The following is a 13,234-nucleotide window of genomic DNA, read 5'->3' as shown; positions in this document are numbered from 1 at the left end:
TATATATATATATATATATAGCTTTATATGTTAGGCAGAGATCTCCTCGGAGTAGGCGATATGCTACAGAGTAAAGCTGGAGTTTTTTGAGATGGTCAGTGTAGAGCATCTGTTTGAGGCCAGTAATCCTCTTTGTGAGGTACTTCTGTGGCCTTTCCAGCTGCTGCAGATGTCTTGTGAGGGACATCCCAAAAGGGGCATTGTACTCTATAATGGGTCTAATGAGTGTCGAGTAGAGGGGAACAATGATCTCTTTTTCCTGGATGAGAACCCTTTTGTGATGAGGTTTGCCACATAGAAGGATTTCCTGACTACTGTGGCGATGTGATTATCAGTGGAGAGACTACTGTCCATCTAGGTCCCAAGGTCTCTTATCACACATTTGGCATTAAGTAGACTGCCGTTTATGTGGTAGTTCATGGGTACAGTTTTACCAAAGGGGATGACAATGCACTTTTTGGCATTGAGCTTGAGGCCATGCCTCTGACACCAGGCATCTGTCTCAGTGAGGCCCTTCTGTAGGATATCCACATCATTTGGGGACTCGACTATGGCTCCTAGTTTGCAGTCATATGTGAACTTCATTAGCCAGAGGCCTTCTGTGTTAGCCTGTACTTCAGAGAAATAGATACCAAACAGGAGAGGTCCCAGGACTGAATCCTGTGTACTCCATTTGTCACTGGTTTGAAGTCAGATTTGGAGTCTGCAACCTTTACAGTGTGGGTTCTCTCAGTGAGCCAGTTGGCAACCCAACTTGTGACGTAGGGATTTATACCTAGTTTAGTGAGTTTAGCTATAATTCCAGAATGGGGGATGGTGTTGAAAGTCTTGGTGAGGACAAGATAGGCTGTGTGAACCACCTTACCCTCGTCTATGGCTTTGGTGACTGCCTCAAAGAAGTTGATCAGGTTCAGAAGGCATGATATGCATTTCACAAACCCTAACTGGGTGGGGTCCAGAGTTTGGAGGTTACCAATGTCTTTGTTTATGAGTTCCATGATGATGCTTTCCATGGCCTTGCAGACCAGGCTTGTCAGGCTAATAGTGCGATAGTTCCCAGGATCAGTGGTGGCTCCCCCTTTGTGGAGTGGGATAACTGTTGCTGTGCGCCATTCAGTGGGCACAAAGTCTGATGTGAGACATTGAACATGGTGCTTAGGTGGGGAGCCAGTTTGTTCTGAAGTTCATATAAAGCGCAGCCTGAGATGTTGTCCGGTCCCATGGATGCTGTGTTTTTGGTTTTAGAGAGTGCAGCTTTTACCTGCATAGATGTAATTACAGGGACTCTGCATTCTTCCTGTATAGATATGGGCCCTTTTGAGGGTGAGAGCCGGGTAAAGTTAGTACTGAACCTATCTGCCAGGATGTTGGCAATATCAGTTGGTTCTGTAATTTTCATGCCGTTGTGCTGTAATTCAAAGCAGATCTGGGTGTTGCCATTGAGATTCTTGACTTAGCTATAGAATGCTTTGTGGTTGCCCTTAGAATCAATGGCAATTTTGTTTTCATAGCTAGCTTTGGAGGATCATATAAGGGATCTCAGCTTCTTAGTGAGGCTGACCAGGGAGCTCATCCACTCATGGGATTTTACTCTCTTTTGCAACAGTTTCTTCCTTCTGTTTTAGAGTTTGTTTATGGCAGAGGACCACCAGATTGGCTTCCTTTTTTTGAAGGATAGCATCTTGGTTCTGTTTGGGATAACACGATCCATGTACTCGTTTAAGTGCTTATAAAGTGCAATTGTGTAGGATTCAGTAGTCGTAACTGTATTGTCCATCTGCAAGGGTGTCATGAAGTTCACCATTTCTGTCTTAAGAAGCATTAAGTTGGCTTCAGAGAAATTTTTTACCGTGGTTTCCTTAGTGGTGGGTGGGGGCAGGACGAGGATATCTAGGGTGATTTGCTTATGGTCAGATCTGACTAACGAGGAGTTGACTTCAGGTGTGAAACACTGGTCACTCATGTTAGTAATGACTAGATCTAGGATATTGTTGCCCCTGATGAGGGTGTGGATAAGTTGATCCAGGGCATTGGAATTTATGAATTCCAGAAAGAATTGAGCAAAGGAGTTGGTAGATGAGTATTTTTACCAGTTAATGGTGGGGTAGTTGAAATCACCCATTATTAGTGTGTTTGGTTGAACCCTAATATTTTCCAGTATATCAAAAAATGAGGAGTGGGAATTCTGGGGCATGGTGGGGGATCTGTAGCAAGCTACAATTTGGATTTTAGTTTTGCCCAGTTGGATAGCCTCGGATGCATTATGCTGCACAACTAGCTTGGAGCTGTGGATATCCTTAATGAATATGGACACACCTCCGCCTTTGGTGTTTTGGTCCAGGTTAGATGACCAAAAAGTGTGGTATGAGTTATAGCCTGGTAATGCAGGGGTGCTCTCTAGAGCCTTGAAGTAGGTCTCAGTCACTGCACAGACATTGATGTTCTCCATTTTAAGGAGTGCCTCGAGTGAGTGCATTTTGAGATTTAGACTTCTAGCACTGAGTAGCATCACCCTCAGTTTTGGGTTGCCTGTTCCTGTTATGGTGGTGAATTTGTCATCTGAACCTTGCTTAAAAAAGGTGCTATAGGGGCAGCAAGACCCTTAGCCAGTATCCAGAATCCCAGGGGTGACAGGTGCAAACCATCTCTGGCAAAGCATCATGGTCTGTCGACCATGTTGTCCCAGGCAGACAGATACTGGATCCCCTTAGAATGACACCAGAAGCTTAGCCAATTGTTGAAGTCAATCATTTTGTCCTTTTACTGTGGTATCATTCTGGGTGATGGCAGGATGCTACTCAGGGCTAGGGTCATACCTGCCTGGGCTACAAGATCAGAGAGCTCTTCCATGTCTCTTTTCATGTAGTCCAGGGAGATACGTCTCATGTCATTCACATCAACATGGACAATGACAGAGTCACATTTGTACTTGTTGTGGAGTGATCTGAGTGAGTGGGTTATGTGCCGGATCCTGGCACCCAACAGGCAGCTGACAGTAACCTTCTCCTTGTTTAGCCTGAGAGTGGGACATAAGTGTGACTGACTATAGAGTCACCTATGACTAGTATGTTGGGCATGTTGTTTTACCTTATGGGCTGTGGTTTATTGGCACACTGAGTCTGTGGGCTATGTGTCATTTGGGTTGTGTTGGGGGGTGGAGGTTACTTGTGTTTCTGCTCTGGAGGTCTCTGTTGCTTGAGGAGATTATTATTGAGAGCCTCCATGAATGTACTTGTAATGTTTAGCTTGCTTATCTGTGCATGTTGATGTGACATGCTTGCACATTACTGTGTATGTGCATTTTATACATGTCCAGTCCTGTGGACATCAGCAGTCTATCTGGGCATTTGACATACATTTTCTATTTGTTTAAATGTATGTCTGTGTGTCTTCTACAGCACCTCATGTGCTTTACACATGCATTTGCATTGTGTCAACTTAATGTTTCCTGCTTTACCCTGATGTGATCCCAGGTTGTTCTGCTCCTTCCCACCTTAATATTTCTCCAGTATTTTTGGAGGTATGTTTACCTTTGTTAAAACTAGTGTTCATTTCCATGTCTTATGTTGAGACAGTGAACATGTGCAAAATGTATTGCCATTTTACAATGCAGGACATCTGAACACAAGTTGCTGGCTAATGTTTGTTATATGGCCTTGTTTTCATTAAACTTGCACATTATCCAGTGTTCTCACAGCCATGTGCGCAACCTGCTATATTTATTATTCTGTACTGTAATATTTTAACATATTATTACATGTCATTGGTGTATGCATGTGTATTGACCTTGATTTCATGTAGATTTCATTTGTGCCATTGACACACACACACACACACACACACACACACACACACACACACACACACACACACACACACACACACACACCCGTGTGTAGCCCTTAACATGGCAAATATATGTAACATAGACACATTCCATTACATGTTTGTTTTGGTTGTGTATATCTACTTGTATATGTAGCAGCCTGTGCAGCCCTTCTCCAGTACTTCTGTTTGGCACTGTGCTTGGGTGTTTGCCTTTCACATGTATGATCATAAGTTTGGTTTTGTCCTCTAGAGTTATCTACCATTACTTGACCTGCATTTGCTCACTTGTGATGTTGCTTGGCCTACACTTTCACTGCTGACAGACTATTTGGATATGTATTTATTCATCCAATTTGTAATATGATCCTTATTTGTTACCCTGCAATACACATTTACCATTCATCATACACACCCAGGTATGACTCTCACACAGTTTCTGACATAGGCTAATGTGACGGTGCATAGATAGATTTGTTTTTCTGCATTTCACTATGGGTGGTATGCATCCCCACCCTGTTTTTCAACTTTCCATTGCCCGTGTTGTGCAGTGTGCTGCCTGTGGAACTTACCTGTCCTTACTGTTTTTCCAACCATTGTCTCTCTTGTGTTGTGCTATTTGTTCTATGGGTATAGCTGCTGTGATTCTCTTTACCTCCTATATCCCAATGTTTACCTTTCCTCTCATTCTTAAAAAAAAAAAAAAATCTGAAAAAAATGGGGCCTATACTCCCACCAAAAAAAAATTTCTCATGCCCCTCTGACTTTCCCTTGATTTTCCTATTCCAACAACCTTCTTGTTTGTCCCTCTTCTTCACCAATACCCCATGTCTTTTTTTTCTATCTCCAACTTTCCTTAGATGTACGTGTTATTTGTGTTCAACACAAAAGTCCCTGAACTCATTGTTAGCAACTGTTAGGTATGGTGAAGTGGCCGTGATTGTCCTTCACCATCAAATTATTTTTTATTAGGAGATGTATGGATTCCATCAGAATCTATAAATCCTAGCCAATATTCTTTTAATGCTGCATGTATTATGTAGATGCCCGTAGTTGTCTCTGAGTTTAGTATAATTAGTGATGTGAATATATATGTATTACAAACAGTCTTGCAGCTTGGAAGCAATATTATATGTTAGTGGATGACATACAAAAATATTCATTGTTGCCTGAGACATTTCTGTGTGTATTCCTACACATTTATGTTACAAATGCCATGTGACCCACTGAGTATACAAACAGTTCATGTGAAATGCATATGATAAGCAGACATGCTATATGACTTACAAGACGTGAATAAGGAGGGTTACAGCACAGATGATAGGAATAAATAAGAAGGTAAGGAGTGTAAAACATTAGCTCATGGGTAGATAGTAATTAAAGCTAGAAGAAGGAGAGATAGAGATGCGTTGTACAGCTGTTAAGTCAAGGATAGTGGAGGTAAGAATACAATGGTACTTACGACAGGGGTATAAAATGGTGACCAGCTGTGAAAGAACTAAAATGCATTCTGTGATATCACCTCATAATTAAGAATTTAGCTTTGTTTAGATAAGGAAAACAGATACTTCATTGATAGCCAAAAGCTGTCTTGGACATTAATAAATGTATAAATAAGCACAATAATAAACAGTATTTAATATGGATGGCTTCATATGTGGTATAATTAAATTATAACCACTTAAATTCTGTGGATTTTTGAAATTATCAGAGATCAAAAAAATATTTTAGAAATGCAAACACACTGAGCCAGATTCCAAAAGAAATTTGTGGATATCACAGCATGCCAGAAAAAGACATAAGCACATCAGAGGATGATGCAGTTTAATAATGTACGGTAAAACAAGACCCGGTAATTATCTATTCAGTGTAAGATAATTTCAGATCCCATGCACACCTACTAGAATCCAAAACACAGTGGATGTGGCCAATGATATTTACATTCAACTTCACTCTCAACTTTCTAAAACACTTGTCGAAGGACATATGTGCTGAATGTTAACACAAGTATATTCTGCAAAGTCATGGGGAATTCTGTGGATTCCAGAAATAAAACTTAAAAAATGCAAATGGCATTTAATACACTTCAGCAAGATGAGGAACAGCAAACTATAATAGAAGACATTCTGCAAAACCATCCTGGAAGACAGACATCCAGTTGGTCACTACAGTTAAGGCAGCTCTCTGAACAGGACATAATAGATACATATTTGATAGAGAGATGGTGCAAGATGTGTAATACAGTACTGGTAGAAACAAAAATGTGTCTGAGTCTGGGTATACTGGCCTCTGGGAAATTTCAGCAACATATGGGAGATGCTGTAAGTGTGTCTCAGACAGTTGCCAGCTGCATTTTCACAAAGTTCCTGGCAGCAGTGTGCACTGAGGTGGATGAATATATCCAATTCCCAACAACAGCCATAGAGTGCACAAATGTCATGTAACATTTCTTTGCCATGGCCAACTGCTCCCATGTCCTTAGTGCAATAGAATCCACCATGTCCAATCAAAACACCATCTACACTTGATGCTGAACTGTACATCAATAGAAGGGGATAGCCATCTGTCAATTTTCAGGTGGTGTGCTCTTCAGATGGCTTCATTACTAATATCATGGCAACACTCCTCAGTGGTGTGCATGATGCAACAACATGAAAGGAAAATGCCCTGAGGTCTGCTTTACAGCATGGTGAAATACTGGAGGGGCTACCACTATGTAAATACATGACCAGTGCTATGCAGTAAGCAGTAGCCAGACATTTTTACAGAAGCTAAGATGATCAAATTTTCCTTCTCATCCCTGAAAACAGGTGACTGTGGTTAACTGCTTGAGCTTTGACTACTGACACCATACAGAGATCCCTATCCACCTCTGGTGAGCATGCCTAAAACAGAGCACACACCACAACATGAAACATTATCAAGCATGTGTTTGACATGGTGAAATCAAAATTCAGATATCTGGACATATCCAGAGTGTACTACAATGAACACCAGAAAAGGTATCACTGATGGCCATCATGTGCTGTGATTCACAACATGATAACATCAAAACACAGTAATCTGCCAGCCACAGGTGTGGGTGACCTACCCCAAGATATCTAGATGTCTGACATTGAGCTATCAGAGCAGTCACAGAATGATCAGGAGGACACAAATGTGAGAAGAAATAACCATGGGTGATGGAGGATGTGGCCATATGTCCTAGCTCAGGCAAAATGGCAGCATCTGACTCACACCTTTGAGTCATAATAAGCCACATGTACAAATGTATGCAGAGTAAACAGTGATGTTCATATGTTGACTCACAACAGCAGAATAGAGCACGACCATTAATTGTTCACATTGTATACCATACACAATAGAAGCACAAGATGTAACTGAAATAACATATGCACAACACTCAGAAAGGAAAACATTTGGATGTATACTGAGGAGACATTAACACAGGAGGTCTCTCTGCAAGGTATATCACCAAACAGAGCCACACAAGCATGGAAGTTGTGGTACTACAGGTATGATATCATTATACAGAGAATTAGCATGGAACGATAGCAGTAAATTAACCAACACCACAAAACATCTAGGTCCATGTAATGTATTGGAATGTATCAGCACAAAACCTGAATTAAAAGCAGTGACTGTACACTAACATTGATACATTACACATTACACATTGGATTGTGTGATGTGCAATGCTGTGGTGCAACACAGTAAACAGCATACAGCAGCACGAGTAATCACAAACATTCCAAGGATTGGCCAAAATGAAAAAAAAAGACTCACATCCCATGCTTGACATGTAATACCACACATAAGACAACACTTTGCTGCAAATGTTATTGCTGCTACATGACTCAGATTTAAGAATATGGTCAATGAAGCAGAGTATCAATGGCAGTGAGTACACAGCAACATTCTGCAATAGCTGTGTTTTGTGAACATATCTCTTGGTTAAGTCCAAAGGTTTCTTTACTTGTCTTTACTTCTGTTTTGATTCAGTCTCCATTTTTTTCTCGCCCACCAAACTGCTGTTGTGTTCTTAAAACTTGGTAGCTTTTGAGTTACCCACCTCTACTATAAATTTGATACTCGATATTCATCCCAGTCCCATTGCATCAGCTCATTCTATTGTGTACAGTGAGATCATTTGGAAAGGTCCACCCCCTTAGATTCTTAACCTTGAATTATCTTCTGTTTCTCCTTTGCTACTTAACTAAAAACAGACTTTATTCAGCTGCTTGTACTGTTTTTGTGTCTCTTCCTACATTATTACTTCATTTTACTTTTACTGTCTGTTCTTAAAGTGTTCAACTGCATTTATTCTGCTGAATTTATTACTGCTTGTTAGTAGCCTGATTAAATTGTAATTGATACTCTAAGTACTCAGTTTTGGTTAAAGGACCTTGGCTTCAGGCCAGTTATTTTATATTAAGAAGGTTGTGGTCTGCACTCTTGTGGGAGGAGAGGGTAGCCTCTCCCTTTCTGAGCTGGGAATTCAGGAGTGGTGTCCTATTGTGCCTGTTGTTATAAGTGTCTTTGTTTTGGTTTAAGCACTTGGGTTCAAAACCAGTTATTTTACATGAGGAAGATTTGTGGTCTAGACTCTTATGGCAGGAGAGTATAGCCTATGCCCTTCTAAACTGGGAATTGCTGGTTGTAGGCTCATTATGTCTATTATTCTTTAAGTGTCTTAGTTCTGGTTTAAGCATTTGGGCTCCAAACTAGGTATTTTACATTGTGAGGGTTGTGGTCTAGGCTCTTGTGGCAGGAAAGCGTAGCCTACACCCTTCTAAGCTGGCAACTGCTGGTTGAAGGCTCATTGTGTCTGTTATTCTGAAAGTGTAAGTGTCTTAGTTCTGGTTTAAGCACTTGGGCTCCAAATCAGTTACTTTACATTGGGAGGGTTGTGATCTAGACTCTTGTGGCAGGAGAGTGTGGCCTACATCCTTCTAAAAAGGTAATTGTTGGTGAATGCTAATTATGCCTGTTATTCTAAGTGTTTTTATTCTGGTATAAGAACTTGGGTTCCAAAACCATTTTTTTTACATTAGGAGGATTTGTGGTCTAAATTATTGTGGCAGGAGAGGATAGCCTACACCCTTCTAAGCTTGAAATTGCTGGTTGAAAGCACATGTGTCTGTTATTCTGTAAGAATCTTAGTTCTGGTTTAAACACTCGGGCTCCAAACCTGTTATTTTACATTGGGAAGGTTGTGGTCTAGGAACTTGTGGCAGAAGAGTATGTCCTACACCCTTCTAAGCTAGGAACTACTGGTTGAAGTCCTATTGTGCCTGTTATACTGAAGAGTACTACTTCTGGCTTAAGCAATTGTGCTCCAAAACCAGTTGTTTTACATTAGGAAGGTTTGTGGTCTAGACTCTTGTGGTAGGAGAGTGTGGCCTACACCCTTTAATACTGGGAATTGATGATGAATTGCTGCATTATTTAAACTGCTTTTTGCTGCTGTGACTGTGACTTTATGCACTTTGCATTATTTAAACTGTTTTCTGCTGTTGTAACTGTGAGTTTTATGCACTTTAAATTTCTAGTACCTCTGCATTTTATAGCATGCATTGATTGCTACATTATTTAAACTACCCTCTGCTGTTGTGACTGTAGTTTTAGGCACTTTGAATATTTAGTACTTCTGCATTTTATAGCATAGGCTAGATTCAGTCTCACTGAATCTTGACTGTTTTGTATCATTTGAGCACTAAAACCAGCCCTTCACTGAGATACTGAAATATCTGAGGCATCCACTGTTTCCAACTAACTATAAGTGCCTGTTTGTGCTCTAATATTGCACTTTTAATTTGTGTTTGCATTCCACTGTCTGTTTGAATTATCTGAACTATTTTTTGTCACATTTTACTGTACACTGTACTAGTTCAGCTGTAGCACTGCCCATTTCAAAGTTTGCTATTTCTGGGTCTATTTTGTATCTTCTGAACATCAACTTCAAGCCACCTTTGTTGGTGAAGGCCCTTCTGCACCCTTTTGTGAGGAGAGTGCTGTCTTGGTCCTATCTAATTGAAGAGTATAAAAATCCAATTTGATGAAAACCCAGAAAGGCACAAACAAGGCAGAAATAAAACTGAAGATAGCTTATTGAGTAGTGAGCACATAGAAGTTTTATTACACTTTGCAAGTTTGCAACTGTCTTTTGGAATGTGTTTCTTTAAGGTGCTCTATTTAATTGGACTTATTAACATCTGTTGATTAATGTGAGTTTGTCATTGGTTAATTCATATTATTTATTAAATAGAATGTGTTCAGTTACTTTGTAAGGTATGAAGAAGCATCAAATCTGACTTGAAAGTGCTCACTACTTAACAAACTCTGATTTTATTTCTGCCTTGTTTGTGCCTCTCTAAGTTTTCATCACATTGAGATTTTCATATTTGTGAGAGGCACTTTATTCTCTATGAACTTTTGGTTGGTTTGGAGTGTGACTGGACTATAGCTAAGATAGAGTGTTCTTACTGGCTACTTTGAGTTAAAAAATATATCTTTTTTTATTTAAGCTCTGCGTTTGCACTTGTTTGCATGTAGCTCTCCATCATGCACTGCTGTGTAGCTGTGGTTACCATTGGTGCTTATAGATGCAAATGTTTTGTTTGTTAAATTTTCCCTTAGCACTTGGCTTGTGGTCCTCCAGAGGTTTCTTGTGGCTCTGCTCAACTGCAGGTGGAACACTAAGCCTAGCCTCAGAGGTGTCAACACACCTCTAACCAACTAGCCACTCCTAAATGTTACCTCTTTTCCTGATCATATAAATTTACATATCACTATGGACGGACAATTTCCCCCAGTTTCTCCCGCCAGCTTGATCAACATGGGCATACAGAGGCAGTGCAACAACTGCCTCATGTACACTGACAACCCTTTACTCCTAGTCCATACAAACACAACATATGAGAGTTGCAACTATATTAAGAACCTTGGATCCATGGTCTCTCACACACCAGTCAATACATATGACAATGAGCAGGTTGTCAGCATGTACACTTCACCTCCTACTCCACCAAAACCAACATCAGACATACCTACATATGTGGAGGTCCTCACCAGAAACATACCTAAGCACCAGAGGCCTCACAAACACAAGCACGCTGCACATAATACTTCCTCTGCAGAACACATTTCACATAATAGCTCACACACCAGTATCTCACCAGTCAAACTATTAAGGCAAAGCACAAAATCAAACACATTAGCTAGTCATAGGTGATTCCATCATGAGACACACTGATGTCCATCTCACCAGGCTGGATAAGGAAAAGGTCATGGTCAGCTGTCTGTCAAGTGCTAGGATATACCATATCACACATGCACTCATGTCTCTCAACAACAGGTATTGTTATGACTCCGTCATAGTCCATGTTTGTGTGAATGACTTGAGGTACCTCTCTGGACTATATGAATAGATACATGACTGAGCTCTCGGGCTATGTGTCTCAGGCAGGTATGTCCCTAGCCCTAAGTAGCATTTTACCTTCACCTAGGAGGATGCCTCAATACAAACAGAAAATTACTGACTTCAATAATTGGCTTAGCTTCTGGTGTCAGTCTAAGGAGATCCACTATCTGTCAGCCTGGGATGACATGATCAACAGACCACAATGCTTTGTCAGAGATGGTCTTCATCTGTCACCTCTGGGATTTTAGCTACTGGCTAATGCTCTTGCCACCCCATAATGCCTTTTTCAGGCAGTGTCTCAAGGAAAAAATTGCCAACATAAAAACTTAATCTAAAAACAACCTCAAGATTATGCTGCTAAACACTAGGAGTATCAACACGAAACTGCACTCATGGAAGCTGTCCTCACCTTAGAAGATGCAGACATTTGTGCAGTCATGGAGACCTGGTTCAAGGCTTTGGAAACCACCCCAGCCATACTAGGTTACTCTTCCTTCCACACGTTCAGACCTCAGACTGAAGGAGTGAAAACTAAAGAATCGGGGTATCAATATTCATTAATAATAACTACACCTCCTGATTGGTTAAACAGTATGATTCCCTGGAGAGACTTCAGGTGCAACTAACTGTTTGTAGGATACCTATTCAAGTCATTGCCCCTCCATGAATAGGGACACCCACACTGCCTATTTGGATCTACTTAAGTCTATCAAGATACATCTGTACACCATGGATTTTGGTGACTTTAACTACCCAGCCATTGACTGGGTAAATTTCTCATGCTCAAACTCACTTGCCCAAAGGTTCCCTAACTTTGTTAACTTGTCCTGGACCAGCTGGTTGACACCCCAACAAGGGGTGCCATCATCCTGGATCTGGTGCTTACCAATATGCAGGACTACTGTAGCACCCCCACTGTGAGGTCTTCCTTGGTGAGATCTGACCACAAATCAGTCTCATTTAAAGTAACTATCACACCTGCCCCCCCCCCCCCCCAGCAGCAAATAAACTAAAAAACTTCTCCAAAGCAGATTATAACCTCTTATGGGATGGTATAAATAGCTTCACGGCACTTCCTTCCTCAGATGGAACTGGCAACTATGCCGAGCTCTAAACCAATGCTTTATATAAACCCTGTATAACTGCATTAACTTAGCAATACCTGATAGAACCAAAACAAGCTCCTCAAGGAAGAGCAAACCTGCCTGGTGGACAACTGCCATTAAAAGGCTTTACAATAAGTGGAAGAAATTTCTGTCTAACGGTAAGAAGGAGTGAGCCCTCCTAAACTGGAAATATTCCTCTGCAGCTTAAACAAGTAAATAAGACTTCTTGTGAAGTCCTCCAAAGCAAACTACGAGTCCAAATTAACTTCCTCAACAAAGGATAACCACAAGGCATTTTATAATTACATCCGTAACCTAAAAGGAAATAGCCAGATTTGTGCCAAACTGGTAGTTAATGATACCACATATACTGAGCCTGTGGCCATAGCTAACCTGTTGACTGACAGGTTCTGTAAAAACTTCATCCCCTGTCTCCATCGCATGTACCCCATGACATCCCTACCACCTGTCCCCTACCTTGTATCTCTAAAGGGCAGGTCATAACTGGCCTTTCTAAGGCCAAAAACACAGACCTATGAGACCTAATAACATCCCAGGCTGCTTCCTACATGGGCTCTAACATGAATTAGCAACACCATTGTGTACTCTTTTCAATCAGAGTCTAAGCACTGGCTTCATACCAGTTGAATGGAAAACAGCCATCGTTATTCCCTTCCTCAAAGGTGGTGCTTCTTCTGACCCTGGAAACTATAGACCTATTAGCCTGACTAACCTTAACTGCAAGGCTATGGAGCAAGTCATCATGGACCTTATCAACAAAGATATAAGTAATCTCCAAACATTTGACTCTGCTCAGTTTGGATTTGTCAAAGAGTGATCATTCCTGTTAAACCTGGTGGACTTCTTTGAGGCAGTCATC

Source organism: Protopterus annectens, chromosome 7.part0 (assembly GCF_019279795.1).
Source record: "Protopterus annectens isolate FY-2018-M chromosome 7.part0, PAN1.0, whole genome shotgun sequence".
NCBI classification, from domain to species: Eukaryota; Metazoa; Chordata; order Ceratodontiformes; family Protopteridae; genus Protopterus; species Protopterus annectens.
This window is presented reverse-complemented; position numbering follows the sequence as displayed.